Raw genomic sequence first — 8,799 nt, forward strand, 5'->3', positions numbered from 1 at the left:
GTATCGAAGAGTTGTCGTTTCATGCCGTTCACCAAGATATCACTGCAAACATGGCAGACGTCTTTGTTCGTGAGATCTCATGACATTTACAAATGATATGTTGATCTAGGTAAAATGATCCTACGCTGTTAGACTACCATTTATCATCGCTTTTGATAAGTACTTCCGAAATCATTTTAATATCGACTTGGTCCAGACTAGAGTTTGAGCACTTCGCGCGCTCTCTGGTCTGGAAATTTGAGGCTAGGTTCTCGCGAGAGATTTTTGGGAGCGTGGCGGGATGGGCGGGTCCACAGCATGCGGTCTGCTCTTTACAGTCGGACAGTACACCAGAGCCTTCCCCGCCTTCCAGATGTTGAAAAGGAGGAAGGGCTACACGAGATTACTGGACATGTGCACTGGAGCCGATCCCAAGTGAGGTAGACTTTGCGTTGTAGCTATTTCGTGTAACATAATTTCAAGTCCTGGCAAGGAAATCAGCTTCGATCACCAGTAAGCTCTTCTTGGCGATGTTCATAGATTGCGCATGCGCAAGTTTTGTCCACAGAAAGTCTGTCTAGTCAGGTGTTAATTAACGTGGACCACTGTGGTTGCTTTACAAGAAGCCATAACTAGTCTAGAGTATTCCAGGTGCTACTTCCCGGACAAAAGGTGAGGCAACGCATCCGGGACTGCAATCTACGTTTGGACAGGGCTATCATCTCGTATTATTATGTAAGAGGCTAGATAGGTAGGGCATTAATTTGTAAGAGGCTAGATGTGGCTATTATCACCTTTACTAAGCAATATATTATTGTACATGTATCAGTAGTATGGAATTCTCAAACAAAGCTGTAAGACTTTGGACTCCTATTTACCGTTTCTGAGCGTGGCACACTCCTACTGGAGCATGGCGCTGCCACTCTGTAGCGAGAACCCTGGCCTAGTATATATATATATATATATATATATATATATATATATATATGTGTGTGTGTGTGTGTGTGTGTGTGTGTGTGTGTGTGTGTGTGTGTGTGTCTGTGTGTATCTGTGTGTGAATCAGGATAAAAACAAGGGCAACTCCGATCTCCAACGAATTTGGCTCGCGCACATTGATTCCCTAGTAGTCGAAAGTGAAGCTGTCGTCGTCTTTCGCATGCGAATATCTCCATAACGGTGTATCAGATCTGTACCGAATTTAAACTGCCTGTTCCCGACGTCGGACAGTACGCGCGGAGTGTGTCGTTTATTGCAGGCGACGTTGGGAAAGGGAAGATATTTTGCTCATATTCGGGTCTTGAAAACCGGCCACAGTTGTTCGCTTGTCTATGCCTGTCCCCAAAACCCCAGCAACGTCTTCGAAATGACGACATTCAGCGGGACTTTCATAATGGCAAAAGTTGGCACGAGTCTTGACTTGGCTATATACGGGAAGGAATTGTCCGGGTGAGTACGTAGCTGCACGTGATGGATTTGCGTCAAATAGATGCCACGTTTGATACACCTGTTCCTCGCAACGGCAGCAACATCTTTTGAAGTAATGCGACATCCAACGGGAGTGTCGAAATAGCTTCAACTGAATACTACCAATCAATAATCCAACCAGCGGGATTTTTGGAAACGGGACACTCTGTTACGTTTTCTTTGTCTTTAATGGGATACTAGCTGTATACCAATCATTAGTCGGGAAATGACTGAATGAGATTCTTCATGAGAATTCTGTCTGGCTGATAATTTTTCAGAGATACACTTCATAATAAATTAGAACAGGATACTCAATGCAACAACATCTAGATTTGCTTACATTGGGATACTCGATTCTTGAACGGGATATAATTGAACGGTATATAACTCTGAATGAGAATTCTGTCTGGCTGCTAATTTTCAGAATGGAGTAAAAATGCATGTGAACTCATGCAACAACAGAAATTTACATACAACATTAAATTAATTAACTTTATGAGAATTCTGTGAGGGACTGCTTTCTGATATACTTCCTGAATGCATACAACAATAAATTAATTAACTAACAACTAACCATTAGTAATATTAAATAGCTATCTAGAGAGCAATAACGTATTAATTTGTGTAGGGCATGTTACGTATTTCATAGGGGCTAATAAGTGTTGTTTTCAATACTTAGGATATGTAAAAATACGCAACTCTAGCTGCACTTGTCTAATGTTACCCGTGCAACGCCGGGTCGAGAAGCTAGTAATATTAATATAACCTTGTGAAAGGAAACGTAGTAAGGGAGCTGTCACGACTCATTATTGCCATAAGGGCATTTACAGTTTCTCCCTTAAGCCTATTCCTGCCACAGTAGAACCTTGCTAATCTGTACAGCTCCTTGCCAAGCCCCGTTTGGATTAGTGAATTGTTCGGATTATCAAGAATGCCAAAACGCGTAACCTTGGAGGTCCAGACTTTGCTTCAGACATCCAGACCACTAGCACATTTACGTATCTCTACACATATGTCATGTTTGTGGTAAAGGACACTCCTGCAATGACTACATGTACTTCTAAATAACGTGACAGTCAGGATTTAAAATAGTTAGATATACGCTTATTTGCAGAAAACTAGATAACTGCAACCTGGATTAGGCTGCCCAATAGGATCTGGGTACGCAAGGCAGAGCATCAAAGGTAATTCGGATTAGCGAGGTTCGGATTAGCGAGGCTCTACTGTACTTGTTTCACAGAGTTCATTAGAGGTGCAGGGTCACGTTGGACCTGCGCACCAGAGTCGATCTCAGGTGATGTAGCTTTTGCGTCATGGCTATTGTACATAAGATATGTTTGAATGTCCTGGCAAGAAAATCAATTTCCATTGCCAGTAAGCCCTTCAAATGCTGTTAATATGTTGCACATGTGCAAAGGTCAATAGATGAAACTACTGCAAAACTGGCTATTTAAGTGTCGATTGACGGGCATGGCAGCCGTGTAAGCTTTAAACAATACAAATTTTTGGTGCTCACTGTCAACTGAGTGTGGTTGGTTACTCCGAGAGAAAGACGTGAAACAGCTGGCGGATGTACAGAACGACATCGATTGCATCAGTAAACAACTTCCACGCATCTTTTACTCGAAGCATACACGCTCACGGAGACAGCACCTCATTGAACAGAGTCGTACATTTCAACGTTCAACTACACGCAACTGTAAGCACACCGTGGAAGTGGCAGCTAAGGTCCCAAACCGTAGTTTCCACCAGCTAATAATAGGTATATAGTTACTACACATGTGACCGGAACAACATGGCATTGTGGAAGCTCTACGTAGAATTGCGTAGCAGCAGTTGACTGATCCTGGGTGGACTTTGCACAGTTCTAGCTGTTGGGACAGTGCAATTTTTTGAACAAGAGCGAATCATTTGGTATGCAAAGTATCCTGGGCAAAATCATATATTTTTTCGTTTTGCGATCAGTTCGAAAATACAGTTATCACGATTTTGAGTGAGTGGTGCAGCCTTCACCATTTTGGAAATGGTGCTGCGTATGGTCCAGTATTTGGCACTAGCAGGGGCATCTGCTGGCACTCACATGCGCATCTGTTGTTCTCAGCAATCCCAAGAACGTTTATGATGAGACGTGCGAGGTGTTGTCTACAGATTATGCGATGAGACAACGAAGTAAGCACGACTTCTTTTTGCTATGCGGTAGATCTATAAAATGTGTTACAACTGGGCCAGGGCTCTAAACATAAAAAAACGAATGCAACTGACGAAAGCGCACTGCATGTGCTCTCAAAAGATATACCGATAGTTGGACTTTCTTATGGTAACTGCTAAAGGTGCCTGCTCACAGACACACCCACGCAAACTTGAAATGGCACGATCTCAAGTTGCTTCCTAACGAAGCAGAACAAGGGAACATTTTAAGGTGCACCTAGTCTCTTGTAGCCAGCCCCTTTCCTTTCCTATTTTTCCATCTACCAAAATTAGAAAGGGGAGGAGCTGGCTATGCAAGGCTAGGTAGGGTGCACCACGTTCTATGACATAGTCTTTATTCCAGTACTTAGTGAAATAGCTTGCTGTTGAATGTGACAAAGCACTTCTCGACGGTTTTTCTTGTTGTACGTGCCAGAGCATTATCGCACTATCGTTTTACCATTGAAACTCGGAGTGTCAAAGTAGCCATGGAGAGGTGCCGGATGGCACCGGCAATGCTGATTACACATGTATGATAGGTACTAGCCTATCAAACTTCCAGACCCATTTTTGGGTCACGTGCAACAAGGAAAGATGAAGATATCACTTTGTTGTTCAACAGCAAGCGATCTCAAACTGGTAAATGATAAATGTGTGGATAAAAACATGATTTCAAGTTTGTGTGGGTGTGTCTGCACATGCACGTGTCTGCGAGTGCACGTGAATTTGTGAGCAGGCATCATCTAACGGCCTAGGTAATTAGATTTATCCGCATACCAGAGTGCCCCCTATGAGTATCAAGTGCACCTTACACATTGACCGCTTTCACACTAGATTCTGGTTAGCCTAGATAGACAAACCATTGGTCATTATAAGTGTGAGAAGCTGATAATTACCTAGGTTACAAAATATCATGTTCAGACTTGCAGAAATAGATATCAAATTTCAGTTCCCAGATGTGGTAGTATAATATTGTTACAAACTACAAACGATTTAGCAATTTCAATTCTGGATGATCGATGGAAGCGATTCGTAGAACAGGCCATTCTGCTACAGCTGAGGGATGTGCACAGAGCATTATGAAATACAGGGGCAGAGTGATAAACTTAAAAGTATGCAAAGGGGAGGAGTGACCGAGATCTAACCTAGCTAGCAAGTGGGTTATCGTTGACCTAGTTCACTTGACTAATTGCGTAACATAGGTTAGCTGTTCACACTGGCACACGTGTAACCCAGGTTAACCAAGATCTACCTAGGTTAGAGCCCAGTGTGAACGCGGCCATTGGGAAGTGTAACATCTATCACACTGCTTTCACTCAGCTAATGATGAAAATACCCATTCTTTGTAGTTTGAGTTCATTATTATGCATCTAGTATACAGTTCATGCAAAAAGTGAACAGAAGAAGAGCAACTGACAGTCTGTTTTCTGAGTTTCCGCATTTTGTTTGACAGAAATTATTGCTACCTAAAGATGCAGCCATTGTTACATGAATAAGACAGAACACCATCGTTTGCCTAACACAATGCTAACCGAGCATTTACTAGTAACTTCTAATGTGCACGGTGTTGGAAGATCTGTGGTTCCAGAATTGGACTTTACAGTTACTCTTCGGTTTGTAAGCCATGAGCTTTATATTGATAGGAAAACCTGTCAGTGTCATTGTTTTTGAAGATGGACGAATGCCAACCATGTCACGGTGTGTGTGTGTGTGTGTGTGTGTGTGTGCACGCGTGCGAGCTCTTGTGCTAGCTAGTGAGAGAACTGTTATGGAATATCAACGAATGAGTGGCAACTTTGGTTTGACAGTTAGTATCCTTAAAACTAAACATTTTATAGCGGGAACAGAGACTAAAGATGAAGATAAGACACCAATCACAGTCGAGGGTGGAGGACATTGAAGGAGTTGAAGAGTTCCCTTATCTTGGATCAACGATTGCTTCCTTTCAAGCAGTCGATCCTGATATGAATAGAAGAGTGACACATGCAGCCCATGCATTTGGTGCTCTTAGAAAAGCTGTCTTCCTTGACAAAGATCTATCTTTAGCAACAAAGAGGAAAGTCTGCTACGGTCCTATTGTATGGTGCTGAGTGCTCGCCATTTCTTAAGGTCACACTAGAAAGCTAAACTCCTTTGATCACAGATGCATTAGAATAATCTTAGGCATCTCTAACCATGAGCAATGGACCAAGCATATAACTATGCAGGAGATTAGGAGGAAATGGGGAGATGATGAAATCAAAATAGCTAAGAGGAGACTTTAATGGCTTGGACATTTAGCCAGATCATTGTTTACCAAGATTGCCCTGTTCAGTTGGCTCAGTGAACCAAGACCAAGGTTTGGCCCTAACAAGAAGTGGAGAGCTGCTGTACATAGAGATATATGAGTCACAGAAGGGAATAGGATAAGTGGTATAATGAGGCTGTAACATCAAGAGAGAGTTGGAGAGCACTGTGTCGAGATGGCCTGGAAAGAAGTAACAGAACCAGTGGTAGAGAGTTGCGTGTGAGAGATGCCAGAGAACCTTTTAGTAGAGACAGCAACAACAAAGGCACAAATGTATAGATGAAAGAGCTAAGCCTGTGCACGAACAAAGACAAATTGTTTCACAAATTGTTTCACAGCAAAGGATGACTCTCACTCACTACACTAAGAGATACAACATAGAACTTCGTTTGAGTTTGGTCCCCTACTTTGGGGTAGTGAACCCATTTTTATGGCAGTGATTAAACAGGACAGGACGTGTGTGTGTGTGTGTGTGTGTGTGTGTGTGTGTGTGTGTGTGTGTGTGTGTGTGTGTGTGCGTGTGTGTGTTTGTGTGTGCGCGCGCGCGTGTGTGTGTGTGTGTGTGTGTGTGTGTGTGTGTGTGTGTGTGTGTGTGTGTGTGTGTGTGTGTGTGTGTGTGTGTGTGTGTGTGGCCATGTAGATACTCTACAGTGCGAAAATAGGTAATGACAGGAGGTCAACCTGCAGTACTGCAAGGCTGTAAGGTAAAGATACTGAAGGGGCAATTTCAAAAAGCAGGAAAGTACCATTGCAGCATCCATATCTGTGACATCTGTGGTTGTGTATGTGGATCACGTATTGAGCTATTTGGCACAGACAGTGTCATAATGAGATTTGCCGAAATTGGTAACTCAGTCCATTAATTTATACATGTATACGTAATTGTGTAGGTAGGAAATGTACCATATGCACGTGATTGTACAATAAGGATGCAATAAAGATGCAGCATTTGTATGACGTGCTTTCATGTATGTCATGACAAGTCCGATGCCGAATCAATGATTTTGGACTATGTAGTGAATTGGTTGTTGCTACTGTGCAATGTTGACTTTGTTCAACCACAGGGTCATTTAGAAAGCAAAAATGATTGAGGAGAGTCTGCCTTTGATCATATAGTGGATCTGGAAATCTAACTAGATTTTGTGTAGTCGCATGCTTTGTGCAAGTTGTCAAAGCATTTCAAATTGACGTATGTATATTACCGACTTGGAATGCCATTTCATCACGGAACTATTGATTGCTGCATTTCAATAGACACAGAGATTTAGATTAAGACAGCATGTATCATACAGATTATTTATGCTGTCTTAAGGCACTGTTCGTATTTATCGACATTTTACAAAAAATGAAAACTTTTCGTTTTTACCCAGACTCCCTCCCCACCCCGAAAATGAAACTGTAGATGTCCACACATTTTAATCTGTATGATCTCACCTCTAGAAAATCTTGTTAATTAAAGACGATATGCATCTAACGATGTTCGTCTCTAACACGTGTGCATCATCTGGAGGTCTGTCATCTGCTGCAATGCTTCCGCCATCTTCTCATAGTCAGTCGTGGGTCTTTCGTATACGGTAGGCCAAGCGACAGCACCTTCTCTGCTGAAGAGACAGTTGCCGCTTTACCGTCATCTTGCAAATAAGACCTGTACATGTCAAAGACTTGTCTGTGGTCAATTATCAAACGTTTCTTCAACCAGCCATTGACTACCGTACTAGAAGACTTGAGCCAGTCTCTCCCCGCCCTTGTCATGCCCCAGATAGTCAATTGACAATTCTCAGCGAGGATTGACAATCCGGGAATGACGAAGGTGGGGAGAGACTGGCTTGAGTCTAGTCATTGACTGTACACTCTGGTTTCTTCAGAATTACTTGCAAAGCACTTGTCAATTTGTCCATAACGCCATTTTTACTTTCGATCTAGAGAACAAAATGGCCATTTACCCTACCCGCAAATGAAAAGTTTTCGTTTTTTGTAAAATGTCTTTAGATACGGACTATACTATACTAAGAGCACATTATGGCACAATTTTCTTATAGATTAACCTTGATTTAAAAATACATAATTAATTTTTCAGGTATGTACATGTTAGAGCTATTATATAGAAATTTAAAATAATTTTTTGATTTTTGCGGATCAGTGGCCCTCCTGCAGTGCAAAAATCATAATTTATTTATCAAGTAAATTGAAAGACCTGCCAGTGCTGACACCGGGAAGAATAGAATTAGATTTTTCGAACGCACTGTAAGAGAATAAGAGTCTTTGCAAGTTACTTCCATTCTCCAATTTCATGTAATGAGGCCTGTCCCCATGTTAAGTCATTGAAAGGACTCTGTACGTATATACGTGAGTGCATGTCAATCTGCACGGCGTCTGATTCTCCAGGTGAAGTGTAATGTCCTGGTTTGATGAGCAATAGTACTTACAATGCTTCTGTGGAACCTTACTGTTCAAATTTGTCAAGTCTGACCTAGAGCTCGAACCGTAAACATGGAAATCCAAAGCCCAAAAATTGAGAGCCCTAAACGTGGAAATCGCACATTGGGCAGCCTTATAGGTCATTCCTACAAGTGAGTCATTTGATGCAACACACAAATTCTAGCCTAGAAGAAAGCTATGCTTACCTTTTGATCGCAAGTACTTTCCGTTTGGCCTGATGTCAATTAATAGTTTTGTCTTTCGTGGACTCTAGCTAGCTAGATGAACTGTTGCTGTAAATTTATTACAGTATACGGATTAACAATAATGTGCGATCATTCTGAGAGTTTCTTGGATGACAACTGATGAGGCACTATATATATATATATATATATATATATATATATATATATATATATATATATTGTCATCTCGTCCGTGTTCAATGCATTCCATGACTTCCT

Source organism: Corticium candelabrum, chromosome 4 (assembly GCF_963422355.1).
Source record: "Corticium candelabrum chromosome 4, ooCorCand1.1, whole genome shotgun sequence".
NCBI lineage: Eukaryota > Metazoa > Porifera > Homoscleromorpha > Homosclerophorida > Plakinidae > Corticium > Corticium candelabrum.